The sequence below is a fragment of the Artibeus jamaicensis genome, unplaced genomic scaffold (genome assembly GCF_021234435.1).
Source record: "Artibeus jamaicensis isolate MK-2021 breed Jamaican fruit bat unplaced genomic scaffold, CSHL_Jam_final scaffold_916, whole genome shotgun sequence".
NCBI lineage: Eukaryota > Metazoa > Chordata > Mammalia > Chiroptera > Phyllostomidae > Artibeus > Artibeus jamaicensis.
The window spans coordinates 15,457,112-15,477,171 of NW_026522059.1; the positions used below are offsets into that span (position 1 = coordinate 15,457,112).

Consider the following 20,060-nt stretch of genomic DNA (forward strand, 5'->3'; position numbering starts at 1 on the left):
TGAGTGTAGTGTAACTTTAAAAAAATTAAATAAATAGTCTAAGCACAGCAAGCACTAAAACCTCACAACCGGAAGGTGAACAGACTACCAGCAAACAGTGTCAAATTTCCTGTGACAATTGCAAAGGCCTGAATATCCAAAGTACTATGTCCACCCTTTAACCAACACAAAGGTTTACACCTTATCGTACTTTGTAATTCTTACCACCTTGTAAAGTTTCATGTCTTGTCATTAAGACAATTAAAGCATTGGAATGGAACTATCTGTGAATAAATGGAGAGAACAGAGTGGTCCTGGCCAAGCCTCTGCAGCTTACCTTAAAAAAGTGAGTAAGCTCAATGCCACGGGCCAGGATGCCAACCCCATTTAGAAAATGTTTCAGACGGCATTTTCCCCCATCAACACTGATTTTCCCCCCAGAAGGTTATATGGGATAAAATAAAATCATACTTATACTATTTGCTTACTAGGGCAAATGAAAACTAGCCCTGATTATTTTTCTGATAAGTTGAGGCTGTCTTAACTTGTTTTGAACAATATCCTTTACATATTTCCTTAGACAAACATATCAATAATTTGATAACCTTTATTGATTAATTGTATGTGTTATTTATTGTTTATAAACACATATCATAAACATTTTTCTCTATATTTGTCTATCATATATATACATATTTATCATATGTGTATCGTATGTAATCCTGGCACCTGCTAATTTAAGCTGAAAAGGAAAGATTCAGAGGCTCAGAGACTTAAGTTTTCATGGGTTCAATTCTGGGTAAATTCTTTTTTTTCTACTTCAACAAAAAAGACACTCCGCCTTATAACAGTCTAATTTGGTAGTAGTTACAAAAATGGGAAACAGTGGGTTGAGAAGATACAGAGAATCCATAAATGTCAGAAAACCTCGCAAGCATTCAAGCTGGTCAGTTTCTTCCTTTTTTAGCTTTATCCAGGTATAATTGATATGGGAAAAGATGCACACAATCAATGCATACGTCTTGGTGAATTTGGACATAGGTGTGCTTGTACGAAGCTTATTCTGAGGTTCCCCGCAGCCCTTTGGGATCAGAGACCGTCCCCAAGATGGAGGCCACAGTGCTGTGTTTGTCCTTCTTAAGCTTTTTCAAAAAATTATTTTGTGGAATTTTTGTTGCATTAATTTTCAGGGAAGTGGTCTAAGTAGTTTCTTACATAAATGATTTGAGATTTTCTGGAATTTTTTTGTATCACTGTTTAAATTTCTCATTTTAATTTTATTTCATGTGCCCACTAATAGCCTAACACATACCAGTGATTTTGATAGGAGATCAGACAAAAATCCTGTGCCCCAGGAAATCACACCATCACCTAAAACTCTTCCACCTCCGTTCCTCCACCTTTCTCTTCCTCCAACACCAGCAAAGCAAATGATCGCCAACTAACCAACAGCGCTCTTCAAGACCAAAATGTATTTCTAAGAAAGTTAAATTCCTTGGGAAAAATGAAACAATTTGCCAGGCAGCATTCTGAATGGTGCTTGGGTTCAGGGAGCTTGAGTCACAAACCCAAGGTCACACTGTAAATGCTGAAATGAGGATGTAACCCCTGTCCTGTGTCACTCCAAAGACCCTACTCTTTCCCATAACTTACATGTTCTTTAAAGACAATGGCAGGGAGCAGGGTGGCAGGCAAACATTAGAATGCAAGGAAAAATCTGCTTAGAAATGAAGAAATGCGGATGTTGTAATCTTGTTCTTCAAATAGAAATAATTGGCAGAAGCAGGCTGAGACTAAAGAGTGTAGATTAGCACCTGACTCGGGACCCTACCCAGTTTTCCCTGCTCTCCTCTAAAACACTGTCATTCATTTCTTCACTCAGCCATGATTTATTGGGTGCCTAGTAAGAACCTAGTGATGTGTGAGTCACCAATACAGCACAGTGAACAAGAGTCTCTATTCAGAAGAGCCAAACAAGGAACAAGTAAATTAAAAACACATATAAGCAAAATCATTGGGAGGTTGGATTTCTCTGAGAAGTTGATACTTGTCTTGAGACTTGAAGAGTGGGAAGAAAATGGCTGTAGGAACAACCTTCTAGGCAGCAAGCCAGAAGAGCAAGTGCAAAGGCCCTGGGGCAGGATTGACCTTGGCCCAGAAGACACTGAAAAGCTGGCAACTAATGTAGCCTTATGAGCAAGCACCTAGTGGATCGTAGGAGATGTGGGCTGATCAACTGGGTTTTCAGCTAAGATAAGCGTGTCTTTCCTCTCTGTTTTCTTTCTCCCTTCTTTCAACAGCCAAGTTCAAACATTTTTATTTTGGACTACGCCCCCAATCAGGAAACACTGTATTTTATCCTCAGCACCTCCTGTGGGATGAAGCCCTCAGTCACCACTAGGAGTGCTGTTCCATGACACTGCCTTGCATGTTCATGGGATTAGATGGTGTTTGGGGGCATCTTTTTTCCTCCTACAATATGCAGAATGTTAGTGTAGTCTAGTAACTACATGCCTGGACTGTGGAGTCAGTTACACCTGGGCACAAAGACAAGTCTCCTAATCTTTCTAGATCCCAGGGTCCTCGTTTCAAAAAGGAAACACCCATATCTCACTGCATTTATTATTTGAGGGCTAAGCAAGATAAAGTATCTAGATCACACAGCACAGGGCCCGGCAGGTAGTAAGTGCACGACACGTGTACATAGCATTGTAACTGATTCCCCTCTGCTCACCCAATTGTATTGTTCATCTGTTCTGCAGATAGATGACCAGAAACAAGGAGATAAAGTGACTTGTCTAAGATCTCACACTGAAGACAGGCTAGAAGCAACACTTTGGGTGCTTCATCTAAGTGCTCCTCCCCCTTCGCTGCAGTGAATCGCTGCAAACTGAAAATTGATTAATAAACCTGTTTCTGCCTTCTGGGAGAAGGTATCATGTACCGTGAGAGGAAGGTCAATTTCTCGGAGCGTGGGATTAGTTCGGGCATTGATCTAAAAACTCTTTGACAAGAATTTCTGAAGGGCATACCTGCTTTGCATTAAGTATTTCCCTTCACAGTGTCAGCTGAGGGAAAAACAAAAACAAAAGCAAAAGCAAAAACAAAACAAAAACCCTACGCTATGCTTTCTTCAAAGGAAAACATAAAATGAATGGAAGCTGGATGAAATTCTGTGGGTACTCTTATCTTTATCCATAATCCTAAAATGAGCCCCGATGGAAGACCAATACTGTTATTACATCCACTGCTTAGTACTGAGTTCCCAAAACCCTGACAAGTCACTAATCCCAATAAAATATATGGAAGCTAATTATAACTGAAACACACAGAAGTCAGCCAGGAGGTTGCAATCAATAAGACTCACTGGGTGAAGATGATGTTCTCTGTGCTGGAGGGATGCAGTCCCCTCCCCTCAGCCCAGGGTGCATCTCCCTGCTTCCTTGCCCGCAGGGCCCCCAAGGGCAACTCTGCTCAGTAAACAGATATGTTGTACCCTGAGAAGGAAAGGAAGCGTGCCCACTGGCTCATGCCCAGGGGTCATTTTGAAAGCCAGAGACTGGAGATAGCCTGGTGCCACCTCTGTAACCTTGAGCCTGAGCACTTTCTTCTCCCAAGAAGAGTGTCCACCAGACACTCAGCAGAGTACCAGCTTCCCCTGCAATGTAATCAGCGGCAGGGCCACCAGAAGCCCAGGCAGGTTCGAATGCTATTTAAGCCTCATTAGGAAGCCTGGTTGCATTTCAGCAGCTGTGGTTCTCGTGGAAAGGCAACTAGATTTTCTGCCTGGTGTTTGGGTGTTTGCTGATCATTTCCTTTGGCCACCTGGAGAGAGAATCCTGATACTGTTGTCCCTACCCACTCACTATTGATTTATTCACTCACTGGCCTAAAATATATTCTATTACATGCTTAACTGTGCAAGGGAGATAATCCTCTCCGCATGTGTTTCAAAGAACATTCATCATTTAAAAAACTCATTGAGGAATCTATTTCTGTAATTTTGGAAAATAAATCAGAAATGCTGATGACTCTGTCTCCTCCAGAAAACGCACAGTGCATAGAAGTTCTGTTCTAGGTTCAAACAAGTACTAATTTTGTTTATCTCAGCATTTTTCAGACTCACTTGCTTACAACCCCACTTCCCCTTCTCAGCCAAACCTATAACCATCCAGGGTGGCTTCCCAGATTTGGCCCAAGGGCCACTGTTTACCTGTGGTCATGACCTGTGCTGTCCAGTCCGGTGGCCACTAGGCACCTGTGGCTGCCGGGCCCTGGAAAATGGATGAGTCCAAACCAAGACGTGCTGTGTAAATGCATGCTGAATTCTAAAGGCTTGGTTCAAAACAACAAGGATGTAAAACGTTTCAATATCTGTCCTATGATTATATATTAAAATATTTTTGGTATGTTGTTTTAAAATATATTATTAATTTCACCAATTTTTTTTTTTTGCTTTTTAAAAATGTGGGTGCAAGAAACTTCAAAATCATATAAGGGATTCCCATCTATTTCTGCTGGACAGTGCTGATCTCGATAACTTCGCTATTGGGCAGAAAGCCACAGTCTAAAATGAACTCATTAAAAAAACCAAAAAGCCCTCACCTCTTCTGCGTCCCCTCTTTCAGCCAAGAATCTTCTCAGCAAAGTCTTCCCTAGTCTGGGAAGCCAGTCACATTTACACTTCTCTTTATTGTTCAGTTACTGTCATGTCATGTTGCTTTGGTTTCCTCACAGATGTTTCTAGAATTTGCACATGTGTTTGTTTCCCTTATTCAGTCTGTACCTCGCTGAAACAGAAGGTCTATTGCACAAGACAAAACTGCTTTTCAGCCTTCTTTGCTGCAGTTCCAGGTCAAGTTGGCCATTTGGTATTGCCTTTTGCCTTGCTTCTGCTGGGTCTAACACTATGTCAGAATAATTCTTTAGTAAACATTTTGATTGAATGAAAGAACTATTGTCCTGGCTGGTGTGGCTCAGTGGATTGAGTACAGGCCTGTAAATCAAAGGTGAGCATATTGGACGAATGTTACATAGCATGGATTAAAAACATAGATCTTTCTAAAAATCTATGTAAAAAGCAGATGGAGGTATTAATGTAGCAATGAACTGTTAAATCTTCAGAATAAATGGAGAAAGAAGAAGCTGTTTTTCATACCGTCTTAAGCATCCAGCCTCATGACAAGGAGAAAATGAGGCAAATATTTTCTGTTCAGCCTGAGGTGTACTTTGTACTTGTACGTTTTAATCTCTTGCCTTGTACACTCATCAGAGCCATTTTGGTGTCAGTTGTAAATTCTCTATGTAAATGTATGTAAAACTTGTGCTATCGACAGATATTCCCTATTAAAATAAAAAGTATATCTGCTTTCAGTGACAAAGCAGGGAACTCAAAGCACAAATTCAACTAGCAGCTGCTGAGGCCCATTTCAACAGGGTTGATGAGAGGCTTAGAGGTTGATGTATGGGCAGGACCCCCAGCCCGACGTTCGGCTGAGCCTGCCTTGCTCCTGCTCCTACCATTCCCCACGCAGTTCAGGTGACCTGGTTTTCCTCCTCCTGTGGAGCTTCCATAGTCTGATGTCACATCTGACTCTCAGCAGAACGAATGTAGAAAACTCCCTGACTCAAAAAGCCTTCAGCTCAGTTGAATATCAACTTTCCATTAGCTCTGCAGTCCATTCATTCAATGAATATTTATTGAGCCTGTGCTGAGCACAAGACTATTACGTCTGTTGCCTGGATTCTTATTCCCTGAACTGTTTTCCTGGGCATATATTCCTCTTTTTTTTCTTCAATATCTCAGCTTGGATTTCTGCTTGGTTCTGCCTGGTCTGGGCAGGCAGCCTTGGGTGACTTCTCCAGGATTAGTTTATCTGATTTAAGATCATCTCTACTCCAGTACTACCTCCTTGCCCCTGCTACTGTGTGTGTGTGTGTGTGTGTGTGTGCGCGCGCTCCTGGTCCTTCTTGTTTGGGCACATTCCATGGCTGCTTCCCCTGGCTCTTCTCCGAATCATTACACACCCATCACTTGTGCCCAGAGTTGACCTCCTAAACAAATACTTCTACACATCATTCCAAATTTTCAATAAACTACCTCATGGCTACCCCAAGTGTACCAGTTCCTAGAATACCAGTGATATCAAACACAATACCAATTAGGGCTACTTGAAGAGAGGAATGTGGCTTACAGTTATCTGTTGCATTTAATACTTCCTACCAGTGCAAAATATTCTACTTTTAGTCATGTGACTCAAAGTGCACCCCAAGAAATAATAATCCTAAGAGAGGCACCATGAGAAAAAAGTGTTCCGTGTGGAAACGCTTGTATTCTGCAGGCTGGTTTGACATGAGACCCCCCACTGATGTCCCACTGAACCCATTTAGAAAATGCTAGAGGACACAAAGACACAGCAGCTATATTGTCCACTGTCCAAGGAGCTTCTCCTCGGAGTGGAGCTTGGAGAAGGATGCACAGCACACAACACAGGGACTGTCATGTGCTGCCTAAGGACGTTCAGGTAAATGACAGACCCATACACTGCAGCAGTCCCATAAGATGATTTCCTTTTTAAAAATGTAATCCTTATTGTATTTTAAAAGTATAGAATGCTTCCAAAATTTGTGCATCCTCCTTGTTAGTGGCCATGCTAATCTTCTCCGTGTCGTTCCAATTTTAGTAGATGTGCTGCCACAGCGAGCACTGGGATGACTTCTGTCACCTAGTAACGTCACAGCGCAGTACCTTCCTGATTTGTGCCAATCCCGGCTATCAGCCATAAGTGCCCGGTGGCACGCACCTGGGCCCAGGTGAGCTCCCCATAGAAGCTGCCCTTTCTAAACTGGTGTAATAACTGGACCCATCCTTGTGGTTCCCATTCTGACTGCAAGATGCCATTCAGCAATAATCACTAAGAAACACAGAAGAAAAAAAGAGTTTGTTACTTCCAGGCTCTGGCCTGTGCAGGGCACAACAGGGGCCACACAGCAAGGGAGCGGGAGTGAGAGCACTGGCCTGGGGCTCTGCCTTCATTGGGGCCAACAGTGGGGGTCTGGGGTTTCCGATGCTCACTTGATATTGGTGAATTTAAAACATAAGAACAGGAATTTAAAGGACATAAAAGGGAAAAAAATCAAGTAGCCTAAATGGTCCAAGATCTCTAAAACAAAGGGCTTAGCTTTTATCTGTTCCTGTGCATGGCGATGTGTTTGTTCAAGATAGTGTTCCTGGAAGTGGATGCCTTGGCAATCAGAGCTCAAGGCAGGCACTTGCATTACAAAAAGAAAGGCCACCCATCAGGGTTTGCACTGCAGTTTCCATCCAAGTATAGCAATGTAACTGCAGTACCAGGCCATACCGTGGAGGCCTGTATGAGTGCACTCTACGATGTCTGCACAAGGATGAAATCGTCTAAAAATTTATTTCCCAGAATGTATCCCAGTCATTAAATGACTGTAAACGAAGCACGAATGTGAGCAGAGGGTAGAAAATAAAATTGCTCAGGCAGTTGGCCATTCATTGGAGTGAGCATGTTGGGTTTGTGTCCTGAATCCCTACCAAGTCTAGGACATGTAAAGGAAGTCAAATGGATGACAATTTTAACAAAATTTTATGGTTTATGAAGAGATCCTTAGTTCTCCTGTTTATGTGGCCCAGAGCTTCTCAGACCTTACTGATTTCTGGTGCCCTTAATCACCCCTAAGAAGAACGTCCAGCTTCATCTCTCATCGGTCTCCACCTAAGTATTTTATGGTTGCAATACTGAGTATGTGTTTTGCAACCCATCTGCTCATTGACACTTGTTTCACTTTAAGTCTCACAGGCACATAAAGCCCATGTCATACTCATATATAATAGGCTCAGCTTATTTTGCTGGCTTAGTCATATTTAAATAGCTAAATAGGACAGGTGAGGAAGTAGAACCAAGATGCAGAGACTCCCAGCCAGAGAGCTCAGCAGCCACAGTCCTCCCTTGGCCAACCCAGTGAGGATGTCTGCAAAGGTGCAGGCTAATTCTATATGAAATCTTCATTTGTCACTAGCGTGCCTTTATTACTCTCCCCCACACTCAGGAAACTGAGAAAGACTGGCCAGGAGCTAAAGATTAATATGATAATGTGCACTCACTTTTTTTTTAAAGAGCCATACGAAGTTATCCATGTAGATATTAATTTGCTCTTGGGGCCTAACCACCTCTTCAGAATCATTACTGGCTCCTGCCTAGAGCAGCCCATGTATAATAGCAGTGCCAGAATTCACCAGGAGGCAAATGAAACATACTGATAGTCTGTACCACCCTTCTCCCCAAAACATTCTAAGTTAAAGGCTCTGTACCTATTAAGACCCAAGGATATCATTAATTTAATTGCTCACAATTTTATGCCTCAATCTCCTGTCATTGAAAAAGGGCCAAGAATGTTGACCTAATTCTCCCATGACCTCCAGTGAGAATTTGTTCTTTTAACAGAAAATGAAATTTTTCAAGAGAAAAAATGAAAATGGATTAGGAAAGAAAAGTAAAACACAGAAATTAAAGCCTACTTCAAAGAAAACAGTCCTCATTTCCTCACCTCTGTCCCTTCTAAGGCAATTCTTTGTTTTCCTTTAACCTCCGGAAGAAGGATTTCCAGGTTCACCCCAAAGCTTGGCTCTAGCTCTAGGTATATTTGTGGCTGTAATTTTTAAGCTGTGAAGTGCTGTGTAATATGCCTGCCACACTGAGGGCAATAGATAAATATTTAATGAGAAAAATAGACGAATGCTACTATTTTATTATTTTCCTTCTTTACTTTTGTATTTCCTTCTTTAGTTTACCCCACAGTGAGGATAGGGACGATTCAGAAACGGACACCTAAATGATGTGATAACATTTTCTGTTTCATGCCTCTGCTGTTCAGTCCTTGTGTTTGCAGTCTGTTGTTACTATTGACAGTACGATGTCCAAGGGGTATTGGTTCCAGGAGCCCCGCAGATACCAAGGTCTAAGGATGTTCAAGTCCCTGATGTAAAATAACATAGTATTTTCATAACCTATTTTGTATAACCTGATATAATATTTTCATATAACCTATGCACGTTCTTCTTTTAAATCATCTCTAAATTACTTATCATTCCTCATCCAATGTGAATTCTATAAACAGAGTGGTTATAATGAATTGTTTAGGAAATAATAACAAGAAAAAAAGTCTGCATATGTTCAGCGCAGATGCAACTATTTTGGCCTAATTACACAGTACACGTCGGGAACAAAGTAACTTTTCAAAAAAAGTATTTTCTGTCCATGATCGGTCAAATCCACAGACGTGGAACCGACAGACATGAAGGGCCGTCTGTACTTCACACTTTCCACAAACTACTGCAGGTGTAGAAATGAGAAGGAATCACGCAGTGGACATGAAGACACAAGTACTCGAGCTGCAGTTTTTCACCAAAACTCACTATCTATTCCTCTACCCTCTCCTTCTATCTTCCAAGTTTCTAGATATTTCTAGTCTTAGGCTACAGGAATACAAATCCATTTTGCTAATGTTCCTCACACAGTTGAATTTTCAAAGCCATATCTCTCCTGACCAAGGAGCTAATAAAATCTCCAAGAAATTTTAAGAAACACTGATAGTTCAAGAGGAAGTGTTGGAGTCTTCTTGCTCTTTCATCATTAATAGCCCCATAGAGTGGGGAAGGCAGGCCAGTGTTGAATTATCGCATCTTTTTAAAAATCTGCATTGTCATTATGACAATTATAATTAAAACACTTCGTTGACTTTCTCCAAAGTGCAGACTATGCTTGTCACTGGAGAATCAAAAGGTCATAGAAAACATATGATTTCTGCCATCAAAGGTTTATAATATATTTGTGAATTCCATGTGCATTCGTGCATACACATATATATTGTATATATGTATATTGCATAAGATTTTATATATGTGTATATGAGCATTATATATACATGCATAAGTACATACATATACATACATCTATGATGGTAATGGGTAAAATTAAGTTAGGAATTAAAAAATTAAATTGGGAAGATTAGTGAATATTACAATTAGCAATCATTAAAATAACAAATAATATTAATGGAAAATATAGAACAACAGTTTACAAATTAAAAATAAGAAATAAAAGAACTTACAGAAAAAGAACTCTATTTTTTGTCTATCTTTAATTTTATATATGTTTTTATTTTGTATACAGACTTCAAATTTTTAAAAATAAGTTTAAGTATGAGACACCATATACAAAATATAAAATGAGTGTTATGTGTACAGGCAGCTAGTATGAAAGTTCAGAGGAGATAGAAACCTGGGAATCATTATGGATTCTCTCCAAAGGAAGCTAAACAACTTCTGTATGTTTTACACAGAGTAGAACTCTTAACTCCATGGGACCTGTGTGGAGCAAGAAAACTTTCAATTTAATGAAATGCACATTAAATACAGTCTTTCAAAATGATTCAACTTAATACTTTCTTTTTTTTAATTTTTTATTTTATTGATTATGTCATTACATTTGTTCTATTCCCCCCCTTCATTCCCCTCTACCCTACCCCCCCATCCCCACCATTACCCCCCCTTTAGTTTATGACCACGTGTCTCAAGTTCTTTAGATTCTATATTTCCCGTACTATTCTTACCCTACCCCTATCTATTTTCTATCTACTGTCTATGCTACTTATTTTCTGTACCTTCTCCCCCCTTCTCCTTCTCCCACTCCCCTGTTGCTAACCCTCCATGAGATCTTCATTTCTATGGTTCACTCCTGATCTAGCTGTCCTCTTAATTTGCTTTTGTTTTAGGTGGGGTTGTTGATAACTGTGACTTTGCTGTCCTTTCACTGTTCATCTTTCTTATCTTCTTTTTCTTAGGTAAGTCCCTTTAACATTTCATATAATAAGGGCTTGGTGATGATAACTCCTTGAATTTGATCTTATTTGAGAAGCACTTTAACTGTCTTTTCATTCTAAATGAAAGCTTTGCTGGATAGAGCAATCTTGGTTGTAGGTCTTTGGATTTCATGACTTGGAATACTTCTTTCCAGCGCCTTCTTGCCTGTAAGGTCTCTTTTGAGAAATCCGCTGACAGTCTGATGGGAACTCCTTTGTAGGTGACTGTCCCCTTATCTATTGCTGCTTCTAGGATTCTCTCCTTCATTTTAATCTTGGCTAATATAATGATGATGTGCCTTGGTGTGTTCCTTCTTGGGTCCACCTTCTTTGGAACTCTCTGAGCTTCCTGGATTTCCTGGAAGTCTATTTCCTTTGCCAGATTGGGGAAGTTCTCCTTTATTATTTGTTCAAATAAGTTTTCCACTAGTGGCTGTTCCTCTTCCCCTTCTGGTAGCCCTATAATTTGGATGTTGGAACGTTTAAAGATGTCCTGAAGGTTCCTAAGCCTCTCCTCATTTTTTTGAATTCTTGTTTTTTCATCCTTTTCTGTTTGGTCATTTTTTCCCTCCTTCTGGTCCACTCCATTGATTTGAGTCCCAGTTTCCTTTCCATTACTATTGGTTTCCTGTGTATTTCCCTTTATTTCAATTAGTTTAGCATTCATATGTTCCTCTAATTTGTGACTAAAATCAACCAGTTCTGTGAGCATCCTGATCACCAGTGTTTTGAACTGTGCATCTGAAAGTTTGGCCATTTCTTAATCACTTAGATTTATCGGCTCTGAGGCTCTGAGTTGTTCTTGAACCATGTTTTGATCTGTTCGTGCCTGTTATGTATGAGGGGCAGAGCCTTAGTTGTTTGCCAGGGCGGGGCCACCCAGGTCGCTGGTTTGTGACACTGTTTGTGGGGGCTGGGTCAGAGAGGGAGCAATGGCAGTCCTCTCTGCTCACCCAGTCTGCCTCACCACTTGCCCCTTCCTGTTTATCTGAGCGTAAATGTGCGAGCCCGCCGCCCTGTGCCAGGGCCTGCACAGTCTGTCTCAATGCACATCTCTTCACTGGTTTATCTGCACGCAAATGTGTGACCTCAGACAGCACCTTCCCCTGGCTACCCTGCACCTGGGATCCACAGCTGCTTGCACACTGCCCACCCAGGTCGGGGGATCTTCCCTGCCTGACCCACTCTGCTGCTGGCTTCGCCCCTCTCACCAGTTTAGCTGAGCTGTTTGTTGTTTTTGGACTCCATATTTTTTTATTTTCTGTGGTTTGGTTGCGTTTATTATTGTTAAAACTTTATTGTTTTTAGATTTGGTTGTGCAAGGAAGCAAAGTGTTTCCACCTACGCCTCCATCTTGGAGGAAGTCCTCTCAACTTAATACTTTCATACACATGCATAAACTAAAAACTTTAAGTATATTTATCACATAGTAGCCCTGTTAGTGTTTTATTCAATGATTAAAAATCTTTTGTAATTAGCTGCTTATTCATTGGCAAACTGCCATAACACTTTTTAAAGAAGCTTTAAATAATAGAGTATTTTATTTTCCTGAAGAAGCCTAACAATATCATCCCTGGCTTCTTCCCCTCACCCCCTACAGAATTGCATACTTTTTTTTGGCAGTGACCAAAATAGCGGAAAGATGCGCTCGACCCAAAGCTACACAGGGTCCACCCCAGACTCTGAATGAATGAGTCTAAAGCCCTGAGCCTGGCAAGGAATGACTTTTGCCATCACCTCTCCAGACTTCTCTGTCACAGACTTGGAATGTAAAGCAGGGTGGAAGTGTTCAATCTAGAAACTAGCTACTCCTTTGATAGTTTACCTTAGGGATCGCACAAACATTGAACTACTTGGCACTATGAGCAAGTTCCCAATAAGAGCACAGACAACAAAGATTCTTCTCATTCAGTGAAGAAGGACAATACCTGAAATATTGCTCAAGATTCTTGATCTCAAGCGACAGAAACCCAATGGGAACTAGTTTAATCAAAAAGAGAATCAGTTCACATTACTGGAAAGTCCAGGGCAGGACTGACTTCAGGGTCTCCAGGTTATCAAAAATTGTGGCTCTCACTCTCTCTCATTTGCTCTCAGTTTTTCTCCTATTTCTGGTCTCACAGCTCTCTTTTCTTTGAGTTGCCCTCATTCTCTCAGACTGTAGCCAAAGGATGGAGTAAACAAAGACCTGAGCAACAAAGAGTGGTGTTCAAAGAAACCATACCACACCCAGGTATAAGAATTCAGTCAGCAATGAGGTATATGATTATAGAGCTAAGGACAAAGGGCTCAATTAATAATTTTGTCATAGAGCACCATGAAATAATAATAGCAACATTTACTGAGCATCACCTATTAAGCAATAAACTTCATTGAACCTTCAAAATTCTGGGATATAGTCTCAGAGACTTAAATGACTTGTCCAGATCCCCACAACTACTAGACCATGGAGCATCCAGATTCTAACCCCAGCCAGCACGAGTCCTGTGCTGGACACTGGCCACTGGCCACTGGCCACTGGCCACTATGTTGGCTACTGAGGACTCATAACTGTTCTCTCCCAGGATTTCCCTTCATAAAGGGAGCTTTCTCAACAAAGGGAGTTGCCTTGCCCAAGGTTATACCCCCCTGATAAAGGTACCCTGTCCAACCACCTTGCTCCAATGAGGGAGACTGCAAAGAATTTTAGGTGGGATCTTTGGTGGCCACTGTTGCAACTGCATCAAGTAAACTTCACCCTCTGCCCAAGTTTACTTCCCCCACTTCCCTACAGGGGTCGTTCCCAAGTGTACCTTTGGTAAAACTCACATGCACTAAACTCCAACTCAGATTGTGTCCAGGGAACCAACCTAAAACAAGTTCAAAGCCTACACTATTGACCCTTTCATCATAAACTACCTCTTCAAAGCCAGCGTGTTGACTTTGCCTGTTCAACTGCAAAGGGATGTTGTGAAATGAATCATGAAGCTTTGAAAATGAATGATTTCCAAACAGAGGGCACAAAGTATCCCCACGACATGCTCAGAAAGGTAGCATAATGTCATGTGAATTGTGGACCCCGTCAACAATTTTTCAAGGTGCATATTTTATGTTCTCCATTAGAAAGCTGAGCCAAAGGCCTTCATCATATTGTTTTACTCTTTCCTTTCTTCCTGGAAAATTAAAACTGTTTGATGAACAGCCTGGATTTAGCAGCTTCTCCTTTATGGAGTCTTACAACAGCTACCTTGCCTGCACATCAAAAACTGTTTAGATACAAATTGTTTCCTTGAATGGTAAACATAGAATCCTGCACTCTCAGGTCAGAGGTGGGGATTTGTTACTGTTCTTTGCACCCTGTGGTATGATAAAGAAGAAAAAAGTCTCCAATCTCTAATCTTAACCTGAGTGGCAACAAAAATCACATTAGAAAAAACAAACAAACAAACAAACAAACAAACAAACAAACAAACAAGAAGCGTCCTGGCTGGTACAGCTCAGTGGATTGAGTGCAGACCTGTGAACCAAAGGATTGAGGTTCAATTTCCAGTCAGGGCACATGCCTAGGTTGTAGGCCAGTTCACAGCACGGGATGCACGAGAGGCAACCATACATTGATATTTCTCTTCCTCTCTCCTTCTCTTCCCCTCTAAAGATAAATAAATAAATAAAATCTTAAAAAAAAAAAAACAAGAAACAAAGAGAACTTTGTTCATCTAGTCCTTGGAAGGGCCCTTTGACTTTATCCTGTCTTTCTAGAATTTTTCACAACACAGTTGGTTTTACTTCCCAGTAGGAAAGGTTGACCCCCGTGTTGTGACTTCTGGAATTCCAGAAAGATCCCCATCCTCTCCTCTCATCTCCTCTCATTGACTTCAGGATATTTGCAGTTACCTTAGAAATTTTTACTCTACTTTAAAAGGTGGCCAAGGCAAGAGCAACACTTTAAGTCTTTCTCTTCTATTCTACTGCAGTTAAGTATAAGCATGATTGGGTTTACGAGCAGCTTTCTGAACAGGGGATTCTAAAAACTAAGTTGTTGCATTGGGAGATATGGAAGGAAATCAACAGTGGTAGAGCTGTTATTTAAGATACTTTACAGACATGATCTCCTTTGGTCTTCAGCTAACACTCTATTATTCTTGCTTTACTGGTGAAGAAACTCAGTTTTAGAGAAGTAGGTAAGTTTTCCAACGCCGCATTGCTAAAAAATATCAGGCACAGGCTCCACATGTGGGCCTCACTCACCAGCACTGTCCCCTAAAAACACTGAGCTGGTAAAGGGAGAAGATCATGATCAAGGTAGAAAAGTGAAGAAGAAAAAGGAACTAAGACACAAATACTTGGTCTCACTGGAGCCAAAGGCAACATGGGGTTACACAGAGTGTGACATGAAGCTGAAGGGGGCCCTGGGATAAATGGCTCCTTCTCCACAAAAAAACAAATAATCCCCGTGAAGGAGAAAGGCCACTTCCTTCGAGAGCAAGGTCAGAAACAACTGGGAACTCATTAAAACCTCAGGTGCCAGAGAGAGTTCACTCTCGATTGTAGACTCTTGGCCATTTGACCCATCCATCTTACTCACGGTTTCTACAACCCACACTCAGAGTTAGGCTGCTCCGAGTAGGACTTGGGGGACAGGTACAGAGGGACGTCACTTGAACATATCTGATATGAGTGCTTCTCGTAATAGGTCTCTATATGAGGCTACAGCTCCATTCGCCCCCCCCCCCCAGTAGCATTTCCTTTGGGCCTGTCTCCTGCTAACATTATCCCCAGCACCTCTCCCTACAACACTAAGGGCATGTAAGAGTTCAAAGTAGAAAATGCACTCGTAGCCACAACTTTAGTTCTCCAAGTGTAATGGGATTCTTATTAGCGTCATTGGGTTTAGATCAAGTTGACCCAAGCCCCCCACAAGGTTATGCTAAGAGATCTATTTATTAATCAAAAATCTAGTACTAACCTTTTTTCATCTTGGCATGTTAGACATGGAGTTCAAATAGCATTGTGAGATCATGGGAAGAGAGTGTGGATGGAAAAAGGGTTTCTGTGGGAAGTGACTTAACAGGGGCTATCTGATCATAAAGTCCTAACTGGGCAGGTCATGGTGTGTAGTCACATCCCAGGCATATAACTTTTTAGTAAAAGGTTTGTCTTTGCCTTCTGCAAGCACTGTTCATTGTTTTTCTGCATCTAGATTAATACACCTTTGAAATAAGCCGTAAACACCTTCAAGAGAGCACATAATGTTAACTATCCTATAACCCAGTCCACATTTTGCTTTTTCCCACCTTCATGTAATCTTCCTTACCATTTCAAATGCATAAAAGAAGCTGCAAAGTCATTATTCTCTGGAGCATTTGAGGTCTTGCTTCCAGGCATAGGTTATCGGTTTGTCTCAGACAAATTGTTGTAAAAGTTTTCTAGAGGACTGGACATTTCTTACCTTGACAATATCATATGATTAAGAACATGGCCTTGGAATCAACTAGTTCAAGTCCCTGTTCTGCTATTTTCTAGCATGTGGCCTTGGATAAGCTGCTTAATCTCTCCATGCCTTAGTTTTCATAAGGATGAAATGGAGACCAATGTGGGTCTCCGTTTGACCATGATGTGAGGGTTAAGTGAAATACAGTATGTACACCCTTAGTAATATCTCATTAATTCTTACAACATTACTGTATTTGAAGGAAGGAATTGAAAGTGACTTGCTAGGAGACTTTACTCTGCCAGGTAAGCACATTGCTATTCAAAAGTAAAAGACTTTCGTTTGGCTGAAGGAATACTGAAATCACTTTGTTCACCTGCCCTCAGGCAAAAATCCAGGATGTTAGTAACTAAAGAGAAGTTTTCTGGCTTTAAAATCTCAGTGTGCATCTTCCCAAAATGATCTACTTTGGAAAAACAAGATAAGAGAAGAGAGATTTTAATTTTTATAAAGCTTATACACACACACACACACAATTTATCAAAAACAAATGTCTCTAAAACCTGTTTCATGACACATAAACAAAAATAATCTTAACTTATATTCTGGAAAGTAAATGTTTTTTTAACCACCTATTTCTCTCTGCAGCAGCATTATAGCAAGATTATCTACCTTTGGGTACATTTTTCAAAAAGGAATATTGCCTCTAAGACCATGTGCTTGCTACAGCATTGACTTTAGAATTCCAATTACCTGACCTGAATCTTGGCTTTATCACCAACTAGCTATGTGATGTTACTTAGCATCTCTGAGCTTCAGGATTCTTTCTCATCTTCAAACTAGGGATATTGATTCCTAACAGCAGCAGACATGGTGAGCTGCTAACTCAGCAGCCAGTGGTCCACACCTTTTCTAAGCCAGAATATAGTGGCTAAAGTTGCCAAACACTCACCTTCCCAGCTTCTCACAGGAGCTTCTCATTATGAATAAGCATGTGATTCCTCTCTGGCCTCTGAATCATCAGAGGAAGTCTGTAAGGAAGAGTGTTCTGGAAAAAAAATATGTCTTCCTTAATAAAACAAAAGAAACACACCAGGTGAAAGAAACATCTTCCCTCCCTTGCTGCTTTCATAATAAGCAGGAGGAGGGCATGCTGTTTGGAGTGGCAGCAGCCATATTGCAACCATGAGGGAAAAGCAAGGAGAATCATACTGAAATAGACTCAGAAGCCCTCACAGTGTTGAACTTCTGAACCAACTCTGCCATTGTCTTCTCTGGGACTTTGCATTATGTAAAAAGAAATAATAATTATAATAACAATAATAAGTGGATGTGAACATCTATTACAGAGAATAAATATATTGCAAAGTGAAGTGGCAAACCCTGATAAAGGCCCACAATTTCATGAAGTTGGTGAGAACAGGTTGGAAAACTGCTTGGATTCTTTGCAAAATCATCCGTAAATAAGGTTCTGGGAGAATGAGACAAGTTAGCAGTGGAAGAAAAAAATAATGGTGATAAATAAGTGTTTCAAAAGAGAATGACTCCAGGTGGAGATGTAAAATGGTGTGGCTGCCTTGGAAAATAATTTAATTTCTCAAAAGATTAAATACAGAGTTACTATAAGACTTAGCAATTCCACTTCCAGGTATATAGTCAAAAGAATTGAAACCGAGTATCCAAACAAAGGCTTGTACGAGCATATCCCAGCAGCACTGTTTACAAAGGTGGAAACAACCTAAATTTTCATCAATCAGTGAATGTATAAACATGTGGTATGGTCATACAATGGAATGGTGTACGTTAGAATGAAGTACTGACACATTCTGCAACATGGGTGAACCTTAAACATTATGTATGTTAAGTAAAGGAACTCTATCACAAAACAACATATTATGTGGTTCTATGTATATGAAATATCCAGAATAGGCAGAACAATCGAGGCAGAATATAGGTCAGTGGTTGCCTGCCCCTGGGAGGAGGGTAGTTAGGGAACAGAGAGAGAAAGCTAATGAGTTCGGGTTTTACTTTTTGATTTTAAAAAATGCTCTAAAACTGATTACAGTGCGATTTACACAACTCTGAACATAGAAAAACTACTGACTCTTACACTTTAAATGAGTGAATTATATGATATGGGATTCATTTCTCAACAAAACTGTTACTTTTTTAAATGGGGAAGATTGACCCCAATATGCAAGAAGTGGGAGAAGCCCTCAGAAAGATAGATAAGCCTTTGAATATTTTTTTGAAAATGCCCCCATTTATAACCAAATTGCTAAAGCCAATTCAGTGGAAGATGGTATTTGGTGCCATTTTATAGCTTACGCAGAAAATATGCAACAAAAAGAAAACTAAAAAACAGTCAACATTTGGTACAATCTTATTCTAAGAATCACGAGTGCAGAGATTCGTAACATTCACTGCACTCAATGTAAGAGAAAGCTCCCTACTGACATATTTGTTTCTTTTTAAAGATAGCACTCCAGTCAAACCTTTTGAAGACTGCATGATAGATGAACTATTCACCGTGAACTGTGAGTACCTTGCGAAGTGGATCCACTCTTAGCTCTCCTTTCCTGCTACCAATTATCCTTGGATAAGATGGAGTTTCTGTCCACTGGGATGGCACATGCTTGTGGATGCTGTCACACGCTCTTTCACTCTTGATGACTCATGTCAGAGAACTCAAGGATCCCAAGAGAATTACTTTCTCCCGAGCATCATATACACTCAGCTGAGTATCTATTTCCCAGGACTTTCTTCAAAGACCATACATTATGACAGAACTGTTTTGAAGAGGACTGAAAGAGTCCTTTCAAATGTGTCTCCCAGCCCCTTGTCTACTTAAGTTTGTTCTACAGTACCTTTGTGATATGTTAAATAACCCATCCTTTAGCTGTGATAGCAATTGTATGATACAATCTCTTGAGGAACAAAAGTGAGAATGTGCACAGATTGAAAAGGCAGTTTGAGGGCTATTGTGACCATTTATATCCCTTGAATCGGATAGAGCTTTGTAAACCAGGGTAGGAGGTACATAGGCAGGGATTTGACAATGAGGTACTGCCGAGTTTGAGTGGAGCTCAAATTTCACAAGTCAGTTGTAATTTTCAATGGTGCTCATCATATCTCTTTCTTAAACAAGATAGTGGTCCCTTCAAATACACCTGTGTAAAGCCATCATGGATAAAGTGGGTCTTTTGGCATATGCAACAATGAAAATTTGGGCTTTAATGGAAGGAGTCTTCTAAGGATAAAAAATTATGGAAAAAAAACTTGCAGAGAAGAGTAAGCAAAGGCAGAGATACCAAATTTTTTTCCCTCTGGACCACTAATCAGCTATAGCACCATGCCAAGGAACAATTATAAATAAGTGAATAGGGACACTATTTGTCATTATCACCGTGTATTCCACTGAGGTTCAGAGGAGCCCGGAGGATAAGGTGCTAATTATTTTCACTTATCCAAATCCTACGCAACATTTAAGACACAGATAAGTCATTATTCCTTCCACATAGCCCTGAATGCCCACGCCCACGCCCACAAATGGGTCCCTCATGCCAGTTTTTTCTATCATGTATAACAATGTCAGCAGAAGACAAAAGACATCTCAGTCAGCTGTACATCAGAATTTGAGCCCTGGCTCTGCCACTCCTAACTAAATTCCCGTAGTCAAGTGATTTTGCTTTTCAAATTTGATGAAGACAGCTGTGATGACATCTTGAAACCTGGGCATGTATACAAAGTCTTCCATGCAATACAGTATTTCTAATCCTCACAA

General features: G+C 40.6%; 1 non-coding gene across 1 annotated transcript; it reads right to left on the reverse strand.

Moving 5' to 3' along the window:
- Nucleotides 1–6,580: 6,580 nt before the first annotated feature.
- Nucleotides 6,581–6,686, reverse strand: LOC119050218 (U6 spliceosomal RNA). Its single transcript, XR_005082712.2, has one exon. It is a non-coding gene; the product is annotated as a U6 spliceosomal RNA (small nuclear RNA).
- Nucleotides 6,687–20,060: the final 13,374 nt, after the last annotated feature.